The sequence below is a fragment of the Columba livia genome, chromosome 3 (genome assembly GCF_036013475.1).
Source record: "Columba livia isolate bColLiv1 breed racing homer chromosome 3, bColLiv1.pat.W.v2, whole genome shotgun sequence".
Classification (NCBI taxonomy): Eukaryota; Metazoa; Chordata; class Aves; order Columbiformes; family Columbidae; genus Columba; species Columba livia.
This window is the reverse complement of record NC_088604.1, coordinates 81,721,827-81,746,094: the sequence shown is the minus strand read 5'-3', so window position 1 is coordinate 81,746,094 and position 24,268 is coordinate 81,721,827. Positions and strand designations below refer to the sequence as shown.

The window sequence follows — 24,268 nt, the reverse complement described above, 5'->3', positions numbered from 1 at the left end:
CATTATCAACTAATCCACACCACAATTGAATTATTCTGTCCTGCCAAGGTGTAAAATAAGTAAAATATCACTTGCCCAAACACCTGGGTGCTATCAAAAGCATAACCACACAAACTCCTTTAAGCACACAGCAAAGTTGACAAATCAGGCAGTGGCTACTTTACAAATCTTGCATTTTAAGTCTTAAGTTGCTTTGGGCTGGCAACCACTTTTTCCTGCCTGATGCATGAATTGACATCCACAGTTACTCTCACCTTCTCTTTGAAGACAAGGATTAGATGCCACAGCACAATGGCCATAGCTGTACCCTGACAGGAATGGTCTTAAGTTTTTGTCTATTTTTTTTTCTCACCTTTTTTAAAAAAAAAATGCATACTTGAACTGAATTTGAGGCTGTGCTGTATGGAGTTTTACAAAATACAGGGCCCAGTGCTCCTTCCAGTAAATCCAGGCTCTGCAGGTGGTTCAGAAGAGAGCTTGAGAAACAAGAAGTGTCAGATACCACTTTTAAGACCTACCCATTATTTGCTATACTACTAGCTACCAGAATTCTACTACGTTGAGTTTTGCATACATAGAAACTGAACCAAAAAAAAGTTCTGTGTAAATGTTACCTGCCTTTTAACCCTAATCTAAGGAGAAATCCAGACAAAGAATTTGTAGGATTTTTTTTGTGACTTTAGTGTGTACTTACTGAAAATAGCACAGGCGTTCTTATTCAGATGGTAAAAACATTAGCTGGCTACTCCAGTTCTTTAAACTGAAGTCTTTTTAACTATCCTCATCTTGAATATCATGCACTTGACTCCTGAGAACGGCCTTATAGAGAGTGCTAAATTACCTTAGAACCATTTTGGACTTCAAAATTAATCCCTCATTTTAATACAAAAATACTGACTACATATGTATATGTTTCCAGATGGTGATTTCTGGCACTGTGTTTTTCTTCCACCTTTATCCTTTCTATATGTATATATTCATGGTTTTTCAAGCACTGTTAATCCAATTCAATTTTTGTAAAACATAGAATGAATCCTTGGTATATTTAAAATTCACAGTGACACCTCCCAAGTTGAATGCACCAGTAAACATATTCCACTTTTAACACTGCAGGGTATGGTAGCTCAACTGATACTGTAGAGTGATTGCTTTTCTTAGCTGTAGTTTTTCACTTTAATTATTGCTGGAAGTTACTTATTAATTTCTCAGCATTGAATCGGGTTGCTCTTGTATCATCACGTTGCACAAATGCCTTAGAAGCTTGCCAAACTAGCATGTAAAGGAGACCTCGTTCAAAATAGTTTAGACGAGAAAAGAACTCACGTGCTTTACACTGAATGGATGCTGAAGTCAGTAGAGTAACTCTTACAATACAGCGGAGCTTCCTATTGCACCTCCTGTTTGGATTATCCCTGTGTGGTCTTCAAAGAAAGTCTCTGAGAATTGTGTCTTCAAATTATATTCAGGTCAGGAATTTACAGAGAATCTGAATGAAGACTCCAACTGCACTGAGTGGTTTGACAAAGCAATTTAAATTGTGTTTTCACAAAAGTACATTTATATTCCATATCCATATGCTACAACTTCATTAACATATTAAGGTTAAGTTTTCTCTCAAACTCAAAATACATGTAGAACAAAAATCAAGCTACTGCAGCCTATTTCTGAAAACCTTGTTAAAATTAGATTTTTAAGAGCACAATTCAATTCTGACTGCAAATTATTCTGCTGTAGTCAATGAAGTCAGCTCTATTTTGTTCAAAACAAGTTTTACACTGCAGTTTTACAGGGAGACTCAGGAAGTCTTTTTAATCCTGTAAAAGGAACATAATTTTCCTTTTAAGAGCAGAACTAAGGTTGATGGCTGATTCAGGCCACTGAACAGAACAAAATACAACAAAATGGCCAACAACTGTAGCATTCCAGAGAATTATTTTGTGCTCCTTTATATTGCACAGGCATAAACATGAATAAAAAAATACTATATGTATCTCTATGACATAATAATATCTGTCTCTCCTGCAACAGCATAAAATGTAATAAGAGTAGTGAGGAAGAGGAGGAAATACAGCAGCAAACCAACCTGAATCAGACTGAATTAGTGGACTGGGTGCTGACCTAAAAGCTCTGGGCTACATTCTCATTTTGTTCCTTTCCATGCAAATTCCTGCATTTCTTATGCATTTACCTTGCGCTTCTTTGTGTGAGCGAATGCTCATGGCTGTTTTCAGAATGAGGAGGGAACCTTTGACAATTACAAAATTATGTTTAACAGAAAGAAATCTGCGTAAGTAAAATCCCATCAGTTTCTATGTAGCAGGTACTGATAAGTAAAGCGGTATTTGAAATGGGGCTCTTCATTGTCCATTAAAAGTTCTTAGTGCTAAATAAGCAAGGATTTACAACACAGCATACACCTGCTAATTTCACATCATATGCAGCATAAATGTATGGTTTCTTAATATACAAATATAGTCAGATCAGACACACTATTCTGAACTCCTAATATACTGCTGAAAACTAACCACGAGTATCAGGCCATCAAATCTGACAAATTAATTGCACTCAAATGAAGAAAGATTCCCCCCAAATTATTTAAAGTTCATAAATGACTTAGAAGCTTGAATTATTTTCAAATGTAACTTTGGGGGACTTTAGGATTCCTTCTCCATTAAGGTCCTCATTATGTTAAAGATTAAAGGCATTATATGTAGTATTGTCTAAGCAAAACAGTGTATAACACACAAAATGAGAAGCTCTTCAAATGGAAGTGTGTGAAACATTTTATTGACTGACTTGCTAACAAATGTTTTCAACTGGATTGGCTCAGTATTCAATTACTCCCCATTATTCTGTATTTGTATTTCTTCAAAAGACACTATACCTGTATTCATGTTTTTCTTGAAAGTTGATAGAAAAGCAAGATGCTTCTGGAAATGACAGCTCTTTCTTTCTGAAGGTCAGAGGGCCATTCTCCTAATCTCATTTGTCCTCTCACCATCTCCTGCTTGTTCAGCAACCCAGTCCACGTTTTCGCTTGTCATTGCCTGAGGAGCAAAGAAAACAAAATATTTTTAGTTACCTGCTTCTTATGAAAACTGCTGGCTAATCAACATGCTTTTCCCTTGGAGAGATCCCTCACCTAATGTGACGCTAGAGAAAGGAGGTCAAACGCATGATTCCAGGTGCCTCATATAATTCTTCACCCAGAGAGACACATAGGCAAAATCAGGGAGAAGAGTAGATTGGGGTGGAGGAGAACGTTTGGCAAGCTTTAAATGAGGTTCTGGTTCTTCTGGTGATATAAATACCTCTTCTGGTGGCCTCATTTTATTCTAGTGTAAACCATTCTTTATCATACAACCAGATCTGTAATGACTGAAAGGTGCTGGTAACTTTAGCATGAAAAGGTGAGAAGGCAAACACCCCTTGTCCTTAGGAATTAATTTCTTCACTTCATAAGAGGGGTGGAAGATGCAGTTAAAAATGGAAAATGCACTTTCTCCTCTTTTCAAGGAACAGCCCAAGGTTGCTACTAGAAATATAGCTGATAAGGTTTCTAAAAGAAAGCAAAGATCTTGTGCATCCAACTTTGATTCATTCTCAAAAGATGGTGCATACCTGTGGGAAGTTTGTGCTCACAGCTTAGTACCAAATTCTTTGCAGCAAACTGTCAGGCTTCTCACAGAGGTCCTTTTCCTCCTTCTCACTACACTCAAGACAGCTGTGATACCTGCTTTTATCTGTCTCCTGATTCTTAAAAGGAATTTCCAGACTAGATTATATGAATATTCCCTGTGGAAAGAAAAATGAATGGCAGATTCAGTGAGGAACCCAAAGAACCTAGTGCAAGCATTAAAATGCGTAAGAACTCAGGATCAAAACCAGAACACATTCTCATTTTTGCCCATATTTTAAAAAGTGAGAACTGGCAAAATAATGAGAGGCTAGTGCAGTACCTCAGATTAATCAAGTTGAAATTCATGATTATGGACAGTCCCCTCATCTAAACTGCTGCTCTTAGTATGACAGAGATGCAGCAAAGAACCTGTGAAGCACTAGCTTTGATATGTTGTACACAGGTTTGACAGCCAGAGTCTTATGTCCATCTGTAGGTGTATACAGCTTAAAAGGTATGCAAAAAAATGGCGTCTGCATATATTTATACAGACCCTACTGCCAAATCATAATTTTTTTAAAAATAGTCATTTCTCACACTATACGTGTCTTCAGATGTCAACACAGAGATCTTGGTGAACAAATCTGGAGAAAGGTGGAAAGGCAACATCTGGGGCAGCAAGCAAGCCAACTAAAACTGTAAGCCTGCTTTCCAAGTGACAGCTGATACAACAAAAGCACTCAGATGCTCCCATATCAGATCCCAAATATGGAGCCGAGGCTCCCCCCAACCGCCCCGCCCTCCACATCCTCAGAGGAAAGATTAATATCTGTGACTGGAGAGCTTGGAACATCTCTAGTACAAAGACTTGTTCCACTACTGTCCTACTCTTAAATAAGCATCACAGGAAATAGTAAAGCTCTTTCTGGAAAGGGCTTTACTAAAAAAAGAAATATGCACATATTAAAAAGATTCAGAATAATGAACTACAAAAGCAGATGCCTGGCCACAACACAGAAGTACATTAATGTAACAGTTCCCGATAGCACATACCAAAGCCATCTACTCACCTTTTCATTCTCACATCAGAGGTGTGCCAAAGCTCACTTTTTGAAAAAACAAAGGGCGATGTTTCTCTCTGAACTAAACACTCCAGAGAGGACTTTTAAAAAAAAAAAAAAAAAAAAAAAAACAGAGAGAGAACAGCAACCACTGCCCGAATTCTCTCTTCCCTTTCCTCCCATTTTTCATTGGCAACTGTTCATTACCTCTCCCTCTGCCTCGTCTGCCTTTTTCCTTTTCAGGCTATTTCCTACATGCTGTTTCTGAATTTCTTGCTGCTCTGTACACAGGGATGAATCCCTGCAACTTGCATCATTGGTGCTGTAACGTACTTCACAAGGTTACTTCCACTAGCTTTACCTGAAGTGCTCAGAAAAAGGAAGTACACACACGTGTTGTTTAAAGACACACAAATTACTATATACGGACACAAGGGGAGTCGGGGCAAAAGCAGAATGCAGGCATTACTGAAAAAATACCTGTATGGGGAAAAGATTTTAAGTCATGCTCCTCAATCCGATTTTGCCTTGGCACATTGGAAACCTGTATGAGGCTCTAGAACACAATTCTGCAAACCTCGTACAACTAACACAAGCCTTGCCTCCAGGTATTTTGTTCATTGTTGTCCTGGAGTCACACACCATGCTAGCCTGCCAAGCTAGGCAATAACACGCAAGTCAAAACCACAGGCAACTTCAAGCCACATGACTTCAACTTTACTCTCCAGGTGGCACTTGGCCACAGAGGGGCTCTAATCTGGTTACCATCATCTTGTGACGGTTAAGATGGTCCAAACTCACCATCGTATATGACCACCACCTTCAAAAGAGTAAATGAAGAAAGAAGACCTCTCTGCAAAGACATTTGAAATCTCTTGAGTGTGACTTTGGCACTGCATTGTATTCCCCTGCACAACCGGAAAGTAGCAGGAGCCCTCTGTAAAGTTTGCAGAGCAAAAGGGTTATGTACTATATAAGCTTACTACTGTACTTCTTCTGATGGAATGAAACATAAAATAGGAAAATCTGTCTAAACTTATTTTGAAAACTGCATGGCCAGCTTATGCAGTAGCTAGATATGTGGCAAGGTTGCAGTGTTACTCTCTAAGGAGAATACAATAAATATGCTTATATATTTTGTTCAATTCAAGCATTGCATAGTCTCCAAGTTCTACTATGAGAAGTATGGGTAACTTCTCATTATCTTTCCTGTTCCAAAACACAATATATATCGCAGATGCGTACACTACAGTGGCATAGCTTAGGCCTGTTATATAGGTCAGTATCTTCAATGCACACCAGAACTTAGTTTGCCACTGCAAAGGAGCGTGGCTGCAAAATCTATTTTGGATAATCTAATTTATATTTGAGGAAATCAATGTGTGGTAATTTCTAGAACTGTGAATATAAAGCAACTGCTGCATGCTTGTATATTTGATGAGTTTTATTATATTATATCCTTATATGAATGCCTATGCAGTGTAAATGCTTTAATACAAGATACTGAATGGTTTTTTTACACATTATTTTCTAAATGATGCTACATTTTACTGCATGTTTATCAATATTTTTTTTTGTGTTGGTACAGACATTATTTTCATAACTTACACAGCAGCTATTAAAATCCATTATAAAAACATGTTCTTATGTAAAGACTTTTCAATCAGCAAGAAACGTGCTTCCTTTAGACAATGGGCTTGGTTCACAGCAATACCTGTGTAATTAATGTTTACCTATTAAAAAGAAAAAATAATCACTCAGTCTGTAAATGGGATTATTGACTCTGCTGCAAACCACTATGTTGGTAGGTTTTCATACCTTTCAAAATTTAACTCGTCTGCACTTACTAGGAAAACAGCTGACCTGTCCTGATTCAAGTTGGAAAAGAGTGCTTTAATTGGAAGAGTCCAAAACAGAGCAGCTATTTTGTTTGGTGCTGCAGGATGACAATGTAGCTCTTTTTTTTTTTTCATTCAATGAGTTCATGTTATTTGATTGTGAACTGGGCCCACTGTTTACAGTGTTACTATACATAACCAAAGTTCAATGTAATTAGCAGAATTTAGCAGGTTCAATCTTTTGGAATAAAAGAGAAAAAAGAGACTGGCTTTGGTTTTGCTGAGGTTTTGGAGAGGTGACTTGGACCAATGCATTTTAAATGTATGGAAATCACTGGCTGAAAGACTGATGGCTAAGACAACACTGTCAGCAGTAAATATTGCTGGAAACTAAGTTACCAATGATATACCACTAATCAAGGAAGTAAGGCATTAGTTTAAAGCTATGTAAATATTTATTTTAATGCTGCAGCATCATAGCTATCATTTTTCAATGCTTTGATATCCAAGGATTCCTAGTACTACATGAATGTATTTCATCTGCTTCATTTTTTAGTTTCAGTACATTCATTCAAAGCAAAGTAACCCCTGTTTCTTTGTACTGCACTGAAATAAAATAATCTTGTTTCAGTACATAATGCTTTTTGTATTCTTTCTGGTCAGCCTCCAAAAGTGTTTGTTTTTATGAGCTCTAAATGACGGATGCTAGCCTCAGCTCCCAGTCTTCTGTACATACACATACCAAAATCACACCCAGCAACACAGACAGAAGACTGGTGCCTCCAACGAAGGCTCTGTGGAGTCTGAGCAGCACTAGCACCAAGTGACTGTGAGCATCTAGCGAGCTTCACAGCTGGCAGAACACAGGTCTTCTGTATCCTTGTTTTAGGCTTCAGACACATAAAGCTTGAATTCCACTTCTAGGCACATCAGTCTCATCCTGCATGTTCACATTAAACAGACTCTCAGGCTATAAAACGGTCTTGCTGACTATATTCGTAAATAAAACAGGGACATGGTACAGCCTTGGACAGTACCTGGTATCATCCAAAGTATTTGTTAGCATTGTTGTCCTTCACATTGGTCCACAACAACTAGCACGCTCCGTCATAGTGCCCAGACACAGCACTGTCAAACAAGTTGTCTTAGGAACTGTCTTCAATACAGTTTGGCCACAGCTGCCCTGTGGAAAAAGAAGAAGAGGACAGGTTAGGCACTTGGATGTCAATCATACTGCATCACTTCGCTGTACAGCCAAGGAACTGCTCCTGGCTTCTTTTGTTGTTTAGATGCAACTATTCACATCCCTAAAATTGTCACACTTCAAATCTGAACCCTAGCATCAAGTCTTGATGTCAAACAAAAGCGAGACATTCTTCAGGATACAGTTAAACTGTGCACACTCGAACCCAGCAGGGAACTTCATCCATCTCTGCACTTCCAATTCTTCGCTGACTAAACAAGAGCAATTGCTATTGGAAACACTATGCTGTTTTTCAGACCAGAGAAAACAGTGTTTTGTCAGAGTAGATCTCATAATACTAGGAAAAAAAAAAAAAAAAAAAAAAAAACAAACAAACAAACAAACAAACAAAAAAAAATATATATATATATGAAGAAAATAAAAGACAGAGAGCTTACCAGCATCTGCTAAATGCTAAAAAAAAAAAATTGACAACTGCCTAATCTGAGCTCTACCACAATCAAGGCCATAATGCCTCATTCTGCTCTTCAAGACCCAACCGTTTCTTGGGGTTGTAGGCAGGAAGCAAAGTAGAAATGTGGAATAAGATTTTATGTGTGATAATACAACTGAACCACCTGAAGCCTGACTAATCCAGTGGCCTTCTACAATGGGAATGACTGCAACAGTGGACAGGAGAGAAACTATGGATGTCATCCACCTGGACTTCTGTAAGGCCCATGATATGGTCCCACTCAACATTCTTGCAACTAAACTGGAGAAATATGGTTTTGATGAATGACTGTTAGATGGATAAGGAATTGCTGATGGTCATGTCCAAAGAGTTATAGTCCACATTCATGTCCAAGTGGAAGCCAAGATCAAAACAGACTGGAAGTTGAATGGATTGAGAATAGCCCTGCAAAGAAGGACTTGTGGGGAACTGGTGTGTGAAAAAAAATCAGCATTAGATGGAACTGTGCTCTGCAGCCCAGGAAGCTAATCATACCCTGGACTGTATAGAATGAAATTTTTTATGATGAGGGAAGCCAGACACTGGAACAAGTTGCCCACAGAAACTGTGGATGACAAGAAGTGTTCAAGCTCAGGTTGGACAGGGATTTGGGCAACTTGATCTAGTGAAAGATGTTCCTGTCCATGGCAAGGGTGTCAGTCTAAATGATATTTGAAGGTCCCTTCCAAACCATTCTAAGATTCTGTGATTCTAAGATGCTGCAGTAAGCTACTTGAGCAGCTCGGCTTATCAAAGCTGATATCAATAAAAGAGACATTCACATGGCTTAATCTTCTGATTTATTTCTTGTACACTATACAATTCATCTGAAAGTAGCTGCTTTTATAACACAACAGTGACAGAGCATCTACGCTAACAAGTGATTATTCTTGTTCAGAATAATTCCTAGCCTACAAAAACATGTGAGCCTAGACTGACTTTTGACACAGGAAAGAAATATTAAGAGTAAAAATGCACAGAATATTTTCATACTTGGACATCTGCACAGAATTATTTGAAAGGAAGAACAGTTTCTTCTCTCCTCATGCTTATTACTTTCTCTAATTATTACAAAATACAGAGGCTTGTTGGTCTGTTCCATCTCAATGTGTGTGTATGGCTCCCTCCCGCTCCATCTCATGCTTTCAGTTCCAATGTCTCAACCTTAACTGTTTTCCTCAATCCTCAACTGGTTTGGCTCTGAATATAGCCATAAATGATCGTGTAGCCTGAGTTAATGTATGCAGTAGTACACCACACAGCCCAGAATTTTATTTGCTCTTCTAACTCAACATAATGGAAGGTTTCCAACCTCCCAACAGAACTGAATTGCTGCACGGACTTTGAAAACCTAACGTATAAAAGGAAAATATCCGTATCATACAATAGCCCAGGTCCCCTCAGATGTCCCAAGAACTGAGCTACAAATCTCTGCCTAAAGATCCTGATGCTTAGGAGGGGAAAGCCTTTACCACGAAGAGGTGCTGTTGTGGACAAAGCAGTCTACCATGAAGGACAGAAGAGATATACGCATAGAGGTGGGAAAATATTGGCTATGGAAACAGGTGTTGTGTAACAGTCTAGTCTGCTTTCCACCCATGTGTGAAGAAACCAAAACAGATACTGAAAAAAACCAGCAAGGAAGCTGACTCCATACATTCCAATGCTTCAGATAAGCATTAGGTTATTTGGAGGATCCTGTAAATAAAATCTAAGATGTCCATAGCTCATTACACTAATCACTATTTCCAGCAGGCACCCTTTTCACTAGCAGGAAGGTGCAACTCCCAACTCTCTTCACAAGAAGCATGATCAACAAGCAACACTTACCCAGACCACTATGACTCCTCCAACACAATCCTCTTTTCTAGTTGATTCAAATTAAGATCCTCATTTGAATCTGGGAAAGGAGGCTCTACCCTGGTCTTCTAATTTCCCAGGAGACTGCCATAGTCACTAGGATTTTCAATTGCAGGGACTGCTCTCACGTTCTATTAAGACTAGAGGAGCCCTAAATGGAAGAACATGAATCCTCCTCCAATTTCCATCTGAAAACTTTCTTATCAGGTCTACTGCTAAGTAATTTTACTCTATGGAGAGACTCATGTTTCCTGTAGTTTGCAAATGAGAACACTAAGCAACAGGTCACATTTAAACAGAAAAGGTAAAGACTGACAGATGACAGAAAACAGAAACTCCCAAGATAACTACTGGTCTTGGTAGCATGTGCTTTTGTAAAAGCTGGTTCATGTTTTATCAGAAAGGCAGTTTTTGACTGCACAGGTCACAAGGAGGTAAGCAAGAGCTAGCCATACATTGACCTGCACTGTTTCACATACAACACTTGAACAGATTTCTTCACTAAATGCAACAGGAGTGATGAGTTCAGAACAAGGACAACCAATGCCCCTGCAGAGAAGTCTGACTTTAATTCCAAGGCTACTTATGTTGCCATTTTTTGTAACAGTATCAGAGCACCTCACTTCCACATTTCTCATGGGTTTTGCAAGACAATTTTTCTATTTAATTATTATTTTAGTGTCCATTTTTCACAGAAAATTAAGTATACACTTAATACCAAAAATCTACACCTAGGAACTCAACATTTTTTTCGCATATGCAGCGAAATAACATCATATGAACATATGAACATCATATATATATATAACATATATATATATATATAACATATATATATATATATAAAACATATATAACATCATAACAATCATATGAAACAGGAAAAAAACCTCGGTCTTGTTTACAGACAATGAGCAACAATTCCTTACTGTACACTGTTATCAAAAAGAAGGTAGTTTGCAAAATACACAAAATTTAGACTGAGCAGTAACATCTATTTTCATCTTAAATTTCCTTTCCAAATATTCATTCTCTCTAGACAGATATGTATCGATATGGTCAGATGCATTCTATGAGGAGACCAAAACAAATTTCAATTCCAGTTGTTCAAAAGAACCAGCTGCAGTGTCCCAGCTACAGTGCAGACCTCTGCCACTGCACTCATCCACAGAACAAGAATGGATTTCATCCCACTGCCTGCCTTTGATAGTATCCAATGGGGTCTGTGCTTCAGTAGAATGAGATGACACTGGTGACATGGATGTGTCCCCTCTCCACTCAGAATCATATGCAACAGGATATAATGAACAACTGCTTTTTACAAAACTGCCTAGTTCTACACAGGACACATTTCAAGTGTAACAGATGATGCTCACTTAAAATACTATAATGTTTTTAAAGGGACACAACCTTTCCAAACTTGATCTCCACATCTAAAGCAGCACATACCACTTCTCAAAGTAAGGCACTGATCCCCAAAGGTGTTGCATCTCCAACTCAGAATTTTGCAGTTCCCTCCAAAAGAAGCACCTTTTGCTAACCTCTTATTTTTGAGTATCAATACTTGTTTCTCACCAAGTCCCATACGTGTTGAAGAAATACAATGCACTGAAAGAACCCAGCAAATGACAACACATGTAACTGAATAAGAGCAACAGCATATCAGCTACGGTATGCTCTTAGACTCCTAACACCTTTGGCATCAAGTAACGTAACAAAATAAAAGCCATTTTTTTTCAGATCCTGGTTTCTTCACAGTACACTCTGAGACAGTCTGTCCCCAGTTAGATGACTCCTGACTTGAATAAACCTCTTGCCTCAACACAAAACCCTGGTCCACTTAAAAGATTCCACTAAACATAGCCCAGGTTTTAAGCTGCTTCTTCAGGCTAATGTAATCCAGGTCAATGTATAGCAGACTTCAAGAGGAGAGCCAGAAAAATACTGAGGACATGTGTTTGGTTTATTACAATAAATCTTCTAAGTCACTTCACTCCTATGGTCTCACAAGCAATGGTAAAACAGTGCCCCCAATATGATGCACAGGAAGTTTGAAAGAGTGTAAGTAAATCACTGAACAGCAATAACCTACTTCCCAGGGCTCTCAAGTCTCAGCTTTTTCCTCTGAACAAAATACTATTTGGAGACAGAGGAGGGCTAGTCCTCTTCAGCCCTAGCATGGCCTTGTTCAGCCTGTGGTTTAAAATGCTTTCAAGATACATATGCCAGATAAAGCAAAGATGAAAACACAAATCACAGTTCAGTACCAAAGAGTCATGTTCCAGTCACTACCCTGTATCCTTTTTAAGGCTACAGCCAGTAATTGCACCAGCATGGCATTAAGTCCTTAGACAAATTTTACTCCTGTTGTCATACAATGCTCCCAAAGACGATGTTCAGCCTGCTGAAAGTATGCTAACAAAACATCTCCAAGGGGTTTATGAGCTACCAGAAAGGTCACATCTTCTGTAACAGAACCAGCTTAATGAGTTCATTTTAAGGGCTTATAAATGCTTAAAGCATCTCGCCTGTCATAACAGTACAGTCCAAGAATATCTGCAGGGCCATGCTTAAAAGTTACAGATCTGGTGATGCAAACTCATTTCTAACCAAAAATGCCATTAAATCAGTGGGATAATTCCAGGGAGTACCAAAGGATCAACACATTACTTTCTGTTCATATTGATACAGTATTTAGAGACTTGCAAATACTCAAAACTTTAAGGATGGTCCTTTAAAAATGGACAGTGGTTATATTAGCAGTAGTGTAAATACAGGCAAGTGAAGCAGCACACAGTGATTTTCAGCCCAAGAACACACTCCTGAAGCCCTTCGGTTTTACAAAAATGTCTTTTGATATACAAGCACAGAAAACAGATGCATAAGCCTGTGGCACCAACTTAAAAAAACAAAACAAAACAAAACAAAACACATATATATAGAGAGAGAGGGAGAAAGAGACAGACAGACAATCTAAATAGCATTCCAAGCTGTGGCTACCATAACACCCTATAAAATCTGGTCCCCAACTTTGTTTTTATGTATCAAAGTGTCAGCAGAATCATCTTTAAAAAATATTATTTTCTTGATCACCTGACTTGGCGAAAAAGGTTGTTTTAAATCAATACAGTGTATTCAACCACGTCATAGGACCCCTAAAGCAGTCAAACGCTGCAACCTGACTTCTTTATATCTGTATTTCAGTGCTTGCAAGAATTAGTGCAAAACAGTAAAAGCCTGTATCCCATCACGGATGGGAAGTCAGTTTACACACTTAAGGGTTAAATTTATCTCCAAGTCTCACATTTTTTGCTGTTACAATGCCTTGTCAGAATCAATGCCTCCACAATGTTTTCTATATGTATTGTAGAGAGAGCTGCATGACATGCATCCCTCTTTGTGGTGACTTGATGAAAAGTCACTCACACAGGCCAAGTGAAAAACCTGAATGTTACAGGGCCACAAACATGTTATGCGTTAGTGAGAGAGCAATCCAAGAAAATAAACAGAACCCTAATCTGCACCATAGTGCGAAGGGTATGACAGGCTAGCATAAACAGAAAAGCAGAAAAAATAATGAACTCTGAGGAAAGAGTTGAATCATTAAAATTCCTATCCCCAGTCTGTCTGATCTCCTGGCAAGTTTTAGAAGGACAGAGGTTTCTCCAAAACCTCTTCTTGGTGAATTCCTCTTCTAGGAGTCTGATAGCAGGAACAGCAGCATGGGACTGAACTCTGCGAGATGAGGCTCCACAACCACAGAACAGAAGCAACAACATTGTGTCTAATGAACAACAGCAGCAACTCCAACCCCCGTAACGCTGTTTTGGCAGACTTCAGCAAACACTTCCAGGGTTTCACTCTGCCATTCACTTTAAGTCCCAACATGCCTGAAGCCCCAAGCTTCTCTGCTTCCTGAAAGCTCCCAAACTAAAAGGTTTGATGGAATAAGGCAAGTAAGAAACAGGCTACAAATGGCAATTACCTTTCTATTTTGACTACAGCCATATCTGCAATACAACAAAAGATAAGTAGAGACTTTTAACATTTTGGTAAGGATTAAATAGTTTTAAGATATTGGCTTATTTTCCTTTAAAGAGTCATATAAAAGGATCAGAACAGCCATTAAAAAGTATGCTTTACCAGAAAATATTTTTAGATGGCCTATGTATCTAAGGTAAAAAATGAATTAGAATAATCTAAAAATAAAACACAACAAGGAACAAAATGGTAAAAGTGAGATCTTTAGTATGTGAAGTATATACCCTATAAAACTGCTTATTTGCAATTCCATCAAGTTTTGTTAGCCTGTTTTGCATTTGGTTAGTTTAATATTGTGGATACTATCATTATGGCTTCTGGAATGTGTACAGGAATTGAACAGAAATTATATTAATAGCAAAGAAATTAATGAGAGAATCAGGAGCTCCCATCTGGAAATGAGAAGCATTAATATAAAGATACTGTCTAAGTGATCTCTCTTAATCTTCTCCCCATCTGACACTGTGCATTTGTTGTTTACAAAAGTCTCCTTCAGAATAAAGCAGATTCTCTAACATAGCCAAGAGCTGAGTGAGGAAGTGTGTACATTAGGTCTGACACTAATTAGTGTTTCCACAGGACCCACAACCATTTACAAGCAACAAAGGAAATTCTCTGCAAGGACCAGAACGATTTCACTTGCCAGAGTCAGGTATCACAGTGCAGTTCTGAATGGGTGCTTAAAAGTGACCCTATCGTGCGGCAAAGGGCTCCATGAGATAAGGGTTGCAGTCTGGCCACTGGCCAAAAGATGAGTTTGTAGTGTTGGGTGGTCAGAGCCTCCTTAGTTCCATTTCCTCAGAGGCAGTGGCCAGAGGAAAAGTGCAAGATGGCAATGGCCCCCTCCAGAGGCAGAACGCTGTCCTCCTGCAGTGAAGGTGCCTGGTAACATGGTTTGAAGCAAGTGGTAATACTTGACATAATGTGCCACTATTTGTCTCAATTATTTTTCCTCAGAACTGCATAGAGGCTTCCTGACTTCACAGGTATCGTGCCCGTAAATAGGCCAGTCTGATCTCATGCTTAGTAATTTATTACCAAAAATAACCATTTGAACATTTTAGCTTAGCTCTGAGGTCAGGCCAAAGACCTTTGGAGCATCTGTCAATCAAAAACAAGTCTCAGGTGCCCAAATGACCCAGACAATGTGCACAGTAACTCCAAACCCCAGTGAGACTGTATACCATCCTGCTAGATTAGCAATTGTTTTCTCTGAAGAATAACACTTGTGAGATGCCAAAGATCGGTGCTGTCATAGTTCAGAGGAACAACAGCTGACATCATGAATTTGTAGGTTGGTTTGCCATCATGAGTACTCTGTGACAAAAGTCTGTATGAATTCACAGCACATCCTTTAATTCATGTATCTGTGCCAGTTCTGGGCTACAGTAGGTCACAAAAAGCATGAGATCAGAACCCAAACAAAAATGACTACATCTCATGGTACCAGTCATTAGAGATCGGACTGTAATTAGACAGACAAAAGCAGAGAGCAAGCTTTTGCTGCTCTTTTCAGCTCTCTCAAGAATACTTCAACAAGTCTCTTCTTTCAATTAATAAAAATAAATGCCTGTACACTGTGAAAAAGGAACTGTAAAATGGTACAACATCCGAATAAGAAACAATTTTTGTTGTAGCAGTAGTGCATGAGAATTACCAAGATGCCACATCCTGTACAAATGGAGCAGTCTAGCATGCTAAAGTATTCAAGTACTCCCAACTGTCACGAAGATATTCTTACATACTTTACTTTCAAACTGTATCAGGGGGTTCATCTTATTTCAATTTCTCCTGATCTTCTCATAGTAAGAGAGGCCAATTTTCTGCCCTCTGTTCTAGACTTATACATCACTAGTAAATCCCTTTTCCCCAGATTTGCTGGTGTTCCCAGCAGGAGCAAACCTGCAGCTAACCAATTACTTTGTACCAGAAGTATCACGGGTGATGAGCAAAAACGGTACAAAGCCAATAAATCCATGAAGTATAGATCACCTAACGTGTCACGTAGCTTTTAACAGGTCTTTTGCTTTGCTCTGCAAGAGAGATGACTACCTCCCACCTCCTCAGAGCTCCAGTTCAAATCCCACAAGATCTGCTAAGACACTTGTAGTTTCCAAACACTTTTATTTTTTTACTGTGCCGCTCCAACTTATTTTCCCCTCCTTGGAATAACAGCAGGAATTTACGGGGAAATTGACATAAAGAAACATGCCGAACTGAGAATGAAGATGTTACAACAAAGGCTGGCACCACGTATTTTCATTCCTTCATTCTATGTGATGTCCAAGCTCAAGTGAATTTGAAAAATCTACTCATCAGCATTGCACAGTACTTTTCAGCTGCTACACTGAGTAGCTCCCCTGTCAGTACACCTTCACAGGCCTGTCATAAGGGCTAGGGCCAATATCAAAAAGAAAGAATCTTAATGCGTGCTTTCCCTCAAAGTTGTACACCTGTTAGCTCCCAAGACAAGGGGAGGTAGCAATAAGGCAACAAACACCTGTTCTGACTCAAGATGTTTCCTGATCATATCCATCATGTTACAGAAGACTACCGGGCAGAATGTGCCTAGAAAATAAAAAAAGCTGGAAGGCAGTACATGTAGTCTCTGGGCTTTTGCCTGTCTCCGTGAAAAGACTTTATAATTTCATTAGATTTCAAACCCATTTAGAAAAAAAGAATCTCTAGAAGAGGAGCCACTCTCACAAGGTAACAGCCTGAAATATTGGAATGATGATCCTGTTCTAATCAAAGGCTAATATCCAGGTCTCACGGTTCCTCAAAAAGTTCTCTAAATATTGTGCAAAACTTGGCAACATTTAATTTGTGCTGCAGCCTGTCCTTGTAGGGATTAATTAAGGTTCTTCCTTATTTTCTAATGTGCAGCAATCAATAAGGGCATCAAAAAACTAACCAAGAGTCAGAGGTAGCAGAAGACCCCAGAAGAAAAACAATAAAGCCAAATGAGGGGAAAACCAGTAATTTTTCAATTTCCCACCACCTGACAGCACCTACATGGCATAGCAGCCACATTCCCATCACAAGGTGAGCTTCCAGGAAAGTAAATTGTGCTATCAAGAAAGCAAGTACATTGGAATCTTTGCAGGAAACATAACTGATATTCACAACTGTTTACTCACTTTAGATTCACAGAGACACATAATGTTCTCTTAAACAATTTAAATTGTCAAACATCATGTAGAAACTTGAGGGTAGAGGGGAAAACTGGACGAGACACACAACCATATTTTGTATTCATTAGAAATGCACTGCTTCCTAGACATCAACAATACATTCCTAATTCTTCTGAAACAGCCAGAAGAATAAAAAGCCAGGTGATGTTGCTTCTGGACAATGACAAAAGAATATAAAATCACTTGTAATATTACTGAGCTAGGACCAAAGCCTGTGGTTTAGACAGTGACCAGATCCATACTGCCTGTGCAGAGAGCTGCACATGTTCTTACCTGGAGACACCCCTCAGACTTGCACATTTTCCAGCACTGCTGCTCCACTCAGTTCATAACCACTGTGAACAGAGGAAATAATCACAAGTATCAAAGTCAAGTTCAGCAATTAGAGGCCTGGGCATATTTTTGCATGCAGATCAGTCTCTGCCTCAAATAGAAAGACCAACCCCATTTCTTGTCTTTGAAACTGAAGTGCTAAATTGGTTCTTCCCAGCTGAAAGCCACTGCACTGGCAAAACGAAGGAGGCAAAGTCAGCAACATCAGACATCGTCTTAACTACAGGACCTCAGTATTAGAAACCTGCATAGTCCAATTCAAGGGATTCAATATTTTTAGTTAAAACAATGCTCATTTTTTGCACAGATTGGTGCAAATTTGACCCATAAAAGTCTGCAAAGCCTCTGAAAGTAACTCCTACCCAGAAAGATCTTCCAGTGCATCGGCTCTACTAAAGCAAACACACACAGAACACTAAACCCACAGATTAAGGAGGCAAGCAACCTCTCTCCTAGAGTATGCCTTCTGCTGGCCTTTTCCTTCCCCTGCCTAGCTGCTGAAAAACAGTTTTTCTGGCAGAAATGTTGTGTGGAAACAGAATGTTTCTCACAGTATAGTTATTGGCCATGCAGAAGAATGGCATGTGTGGTCCACCAACCTGGGTGCACACATAACTGTAATAAACCTGTGTTATCAAAAAGCTTGGGATATGAATTCAAAATTAAACGGACTGAAGGTGGACCAAAGGTTGGACTTGATGATCTCTGAGGTCTTTTCCAACCCAGTTGATTCTGTGATTCTGTAAAATGTGAAGAAAGGAGAACCCTAAATAAACCAGAGTTTCAAACTGGCAGCAGTACATTCTGCTTGCTGTCCTGAGGCTGAGGGTAATGGCTGCTTGGCTCCACGTTCCCTGCAGTGCCCAGCGAGGAAGCAGAGAGCAGGACACAGTCACCTGGCTTTTCACACCAGGGTCTCACAGTCTGGAGCAGCGTTCGGTTCTCTTGTGTCCCCCTGGCAAGGGACAGCAGCGATCTCATTTCTCTGTCAGGCAGGTTCCTTTGTTTCTGGCAAGGATATACTTGTATTTCATTTCTCTGGAAAAGAACAGAGGCAGTTTCTCTGCAGGGATTTAATTTTGGATCTCTTTTCAGTCCCCAGACTTGCTCAGGCTATTGCTCTGGGCAACAGATTAGTATATGGGAAAGAGTGTAATGAGAAGCCAGCATTGGTGGGGGCTGTTACAAAAAGCAGGAGCCTCTGGAGGAACACAGCAAAAGGCAAACAAAGCACAAGAAAGACACTGAAGGGACAAATCCTTTGTTGGCCAGGATAACACCAAATGTTATTTGCACACATAAAGCTGTGTCTGTATTCAATCCCAGTGCCCCAGGGATTATGTTGTAGGTCATAGTGAGCTTGGAAGGGAACCCAACAGGTTATCTAGGGAGACCTTCTACTCCTTTGCAGGAACAGAAGTGCCTGCAATTCACATGTGCAGGGTCAAAGCTCACTGACCCTTTTTTTACCACTGATCTTCTTTTACCACAACAGTGACTGAACTAATCACTGCTTATTTACACCCCTCAGAGTCTTGATTGAGGCAATCTGAAATATTTAATAGAAAGCGGAGTGAATTTGTTTCATTAAGTAATTGCAGAAAGTTCAGCCTGAGTTTGTAAACTCCTTTAATGATGATAATCACCTTCTTATTGCTGTCTGTGTTGACTTGCAATCCTGGCTTTGCTTATCATTTAAATGCACATAGTGCCCTGCCTCTAGGTAAAGTCTTCACAGTGCATGCCTCAAACCAGAGAACAGGAACTACAAAAAATGATGAATCCTCACACATCAATATTGATTAGGTACAACCTTTCTATGATATTCACCCCAGCTGTCAGAGGACAGTTACAGGGTAGAGTCTCGATGAGGGCCCTATGCAATAATTCACACTAAACCGAATGCCCTCCTTGCTTTCCTAAGAGGGAAGCCCAGAAGTTCTGAATGCTTTTCTTTCTATGTATATGCCTTGTCCTGCCTTGAAAATAGTTATAAGTTAGGGTATTTTGAGAACTAAACTTGAGATTGTGCTGGTTTTAAATTTCAGAGCAAAATTCTCACCCAGCAGACTCAAGCATCTGAAATAGCTTTTCTATTTGGGATGTATGTATGCATGTCCTATAATGGGCAAAACAAAGGCTCCTGCCATTATGCAATTTTGAGTTGGAGTTAACACAGTAAAAAGAAGTAAGCTGCTCACAAGAAATAAGAGGTGCCTCTTGGCAGTGGATCTTTTTATTTAAACATTTAGGTTTTATACAGTGTTTCTGTTCACACAGTTGCAGGGAGATCTACAGATGGTCACACTGCTGCTGTGATACAGACCATCACCAGCAGAAAAATGAGCTTTCAGAGAGGCTTCACTACAAACCTGTGCTGTGTTATGTGTAACACTCTGCAAATGATCCTAATAGTCATGGAAATGAGTTCCATTTGGCATAAATCACAAGAGCTACTAAGTGAAGGCCTCTAAAATGGGCCTGTTAGGAAAGACAGAAATAATGAGCTGTTGTACTTTTTTTTAAAGCTCATTAAAGTGAGACAGCTGTTGTTTAACTGCAGGAAATATTATAAATGCCAAGAGTAACAGATATGGCAGTTCAGTAAAGCTGACTACCTGCCCTTTATATGAGCAATTTGCATGTCATACCTAGAGTATCACACAACTGAAGGTTGGTACTTTTTGGAAACTGTCTTCTAATGACAGATATGGCTGTTCATAAGAATGCAGCAAATGCATCACAGTACAGACCCCAAAAGACGTAATGGAGAAATCTGAACACAGGTAGGCCCAGTACAACTGAGGTAGCATGCCATGTGCCATTTCAGACTCAACATAATCACCATGGCTGGAACCTCTAGACCAACAGTCCATAAACCACATGCAACACACTGTCCATAATCCCTTACCACATTTCCCATGGCCACAGGAAGCTTCTGCTGGAGGTGGACAAACATTGCACCTTCTTGCTTTTGTTGCAAGTCAAGTCTGTGGGCTGCTGGGGGTCACCTCTTTTCCTTTCTTGGTGAAGAATGAACACAAAGCTGATTTCATAATATATCTGCTTGGAAGTCCAGCTGTAGCTGAGAGGCAGGAGCTGTGATTCTAATCCTTGCAAACAAGACTGAGAACCGCAGCCAGTTCTCTCTGATGGTGGCACTCTGTACGGCAGGCTGTTGAATTGCAGTATGAGGAGGAAGGCAGCATGACCCTTCTAGCAGCTGCTAACAGAAACAGCGGGATCTGTGTTCTGCATGAAGCCCTGTGTGCTTGGTGTGATCTGAGCACCTTTTCTGAGTCAGACCTCTGAGGAGGAAGAGCACCTAGTCTGAGATGTTTGCAGATGACTAAATATTCAATGTTAACAAAACTCAGGCAGCTTGAGGCAACAAAAAGCATAAATTTATAATGCAAGAAAACTCCATGGGTGTTTTTAGTATGGGCATGCCAGACATTCTGATGATTATATTCTTGGAGAAAACTGTTTCTACAACCAAAAAATTATATGGTTTTTAAAGCTGGTGTGCATTCAGCTGTCAACAGTGTCCTGCTGACTGTGTGCTCAACTTAATCCCTGCTGATTTAGACACTGAGAGACAGTAAGAAAAAGCTCAGGGTTATGACTTACTCCTAAGCTTCTACAATTACTTCTGACCACACAATTTGTATGAGAAGCCAACTTTTTGCTACCTATGTCCTTCTGTAGATATTATCCCACCACTTGCTGTTACTGCCTAAATGAAGTGAGGAAAAGGTGCCTCTCATAAGGACCTAAGAAAAATAATAATGATCCCAAATACCAGAGAAATATGTTCGCAGGGGAACACCTGTGTATTAGGCTCCGCTCTTTGCTGCTACCCACCATACTTGACAGTAAGATTGAAACAGCTCTGTTTAAAGAAAAATCTTTGAGATTCTTTGCTGTAACTCAGAAACCTTACCTAGAGCTTGTAAATCTTTAACAAATTGGCACTCTAATGAATGCAGTCTCACACATTGTCGTATGTTAACGTTGACCAATGGCTGTCAGGCCAAGTAAATGTCATTTATTAATCCCTTTGTCTGTGCATGGCCACAAACAGAAGTAAGCAAGGTAGACATTACCATGCACCCTGACCAAAAAATGAGGAGTATTCCAAAGAAAAAACCTGCTCTGTCTGTGTCTTAGCATACTCAAAGCGTATTTGTCTAGGCAAGATCAAGGTGTATGGTAGACATCAGCATTCTTGGAGAATAAATGCTCCAGAGCAAAAATCTCAGTTTCCATCACCAAAGTACATTGTCTTCACTCATGAGCCAGATGTAGTCATGTCTCCAATAATATTCTTCTGGATTAAATAGTACTTTGTATCAGTTTAACATCAAATCTCCGTAAATAAATCTAGCAAGTCTCTTAATTCAACATTTGTGAAGAGAGAGGAATTCAAATGCATACCTATAGGGACACTGTAACCATGCCATGGAAATGTAGATGGTCCAGACAAGATGCTATAGGAGCATTTTCTTTCTTAATTACTTCAACCTCAATGAGGCTGTCATCAAGCAACCTGTTAGCCATCCTGGAACAACAAATCTAATCAACCTGAAGCATTCAGCATGACAAGCATGTGCTTCCCATGGGATTTGCAGAGTACAAGATATTTCAAAACAAGAAAGATGCACAGTCATCCCGAGTTTCTTTTTAAATAAATGTCATCTTCACAGTCAGTATTAACACTTCCATTACAGGACTGAAACAAATATTTTCTAGCAGGTACTGCCTGTATCTCAATATGGCAGGCATCACATGGCAGGAATAGGATTCAAAGCCCTATTTTTGAAAGAGACCGAAACCTCTACAGAGGATATTAGTCACCCTCTCACAATCAAGTTAATGTCTCTAAGGCACTCAGCATCACTCAAGTCACAACTGATACGATTCTTATGGGGCACACCAGTGCAAAAGGATATTCCAAAATAGAAAAAAGAACATAACTCATAGGTGATCACAGCAAGACAATTCCTTCCCCAAGGACCATTGTCAAAAGAACATTAATCTCAAAAGAACATTAATATACATCAGAGTTCCAAGCCACATTTGTATACCTCACTACAGCAGGTACTGAGTAGAGAGAAGTAGGACTCAAGTGTGTATTTGCAAAGGTATCTGCTATCTCAACACAGGAAACACAATTTAAGTCTCCAACATAGCACACATGCACTCAAAAGCAGGGAAGAGGTTGGTAAGATAGTTAAGGCTCATCTTTCCGAAGGGCTGTTGTCAAACTAGAGCCATCATAATGTTCCCATTGCACAGAGATTTCCAGCCTGTATGTCATTGTGTAAGTACCACACATGAAGAATGGAGCACAAACCAAGCCTCAGCAGCAAACTACATGGTATTATAAACCAATCAGCCAACATGAAACAGTTGGACACTCAAAAAAAAGCCCCAAAACCCCTAATATTGAGGTTGCCTAAAACCATGCCTTAACAGAGATCAAAACAACTAAAACCAGAAAAAGACCACAACACCTACATTCAGGGTAGTTTCTTCCCAGTTCGTCGTCATCAAACACAATCTGAATGAACAAACCTCTCACAGGAACAGCTCAGGGAAATTCCCAGCTCCACATCTGTCCTCAAGCTACATGGCAATTGCTCGTTAGGGTAGGAATTGAAGTCAGATGAGACTGGCACCAGCATCTTACACTCCCAGTCATATAAGTGATCTCAACTCCCCCAGCAAACCTAGATCACAAACAAACATGTCTCCAGGATCACACCTTTAGGAAATCCTACTTGCTAGTTGGAACGTTGGTTTCGCGGGCAAGTCTATCCTCACTGCTCTGTATCCACTGCAGGGAGGACACGGGAATGACAGATACACTGTTCAACCTGTCCTTAACTTGCAAGTGACACAGCAGTGAACCAGCATCTGACTCAAGGTCTCTGCAGCCTTGCAGCTCCCTGTTTACATAATCTAATGCAGCCACACTCACTTTGACTATATTTGATCAGGTGCCAAATACAAGAAGTGACAGCACAATAAATGACTAGGCAAATACTACTTCCAACCCATGAGACAAGAATGGAGCTACACTTTTCTCCCAGGTATGCTAATTTGTAAGAAATAATGTAAAGATTCCCCAATCAAATCAAAGTCTTACACTAGTCCATGCTGTTACAACATGCAAGCTAGCCCAAAGCTGGCTTGGAGCTAGCTCCTCTGTAGTGGGTGCTCTCTGATACTGCCTGGTATCCTGTGAGCTTTTCAGGTAATCTGACAGGGTAGACAGCCAGCTCACTCCACATCAGCAGGAGTGCAGAGGAACCAAAGCAATGTGTCAGGGTCCCCATTCTGGGATGGCACCAGCAACAGTAAAGCCATGTGCCGTTCATGTCCATGTGCGACAGGCAGCTTTTGAATTCAAGAACCACTCTTGAATGCAGGTGCTGTGCTCTCTGTTTTTGCTTCTGTTAGTCCTTGGGGAAGCACGTTGTTAGGCAACCTGTAGTACTTCACGCAGCAGAACCATGCAAGTTTCATTTGCCCTGTCATGACACAACAGCTTCAGTTTTTCACTCCAGAGGGAAAAACTTACAGCACTAATCAGCAGTCTGAAAACAGTGTAGGATGTATA

The 24,268-nt window shown here is 39.8% G+C and overlaps 1 long non-coding RNA gene across 1 annotated transcript; it reads right to left on the bottom strand.

The window, feature by feature from the left end:
- Positions 1 to 1,513: 1,513 nt before the first annotated feature.
- Positions 1,514 to 23,264, bottom strand: LOC110363381 (uncharacterized). The gene is made up of 5 exons (XR_002421415.2): positions 23,164 to 23,264; positions 17,584 to 17,645; positions 7,556 to 7,701; positions 3,622 to 3,795; positions 1,514 to 3,047 (listed from the first exon to the last, which is right to left on the bottom strand). It is a non-coding gene; the product is annotated as an uncharacterized LOC110363381 (long non-coding RNA).
- Positions 23,265 to 24,268: the final 1,004 nt, after the last annotated feature.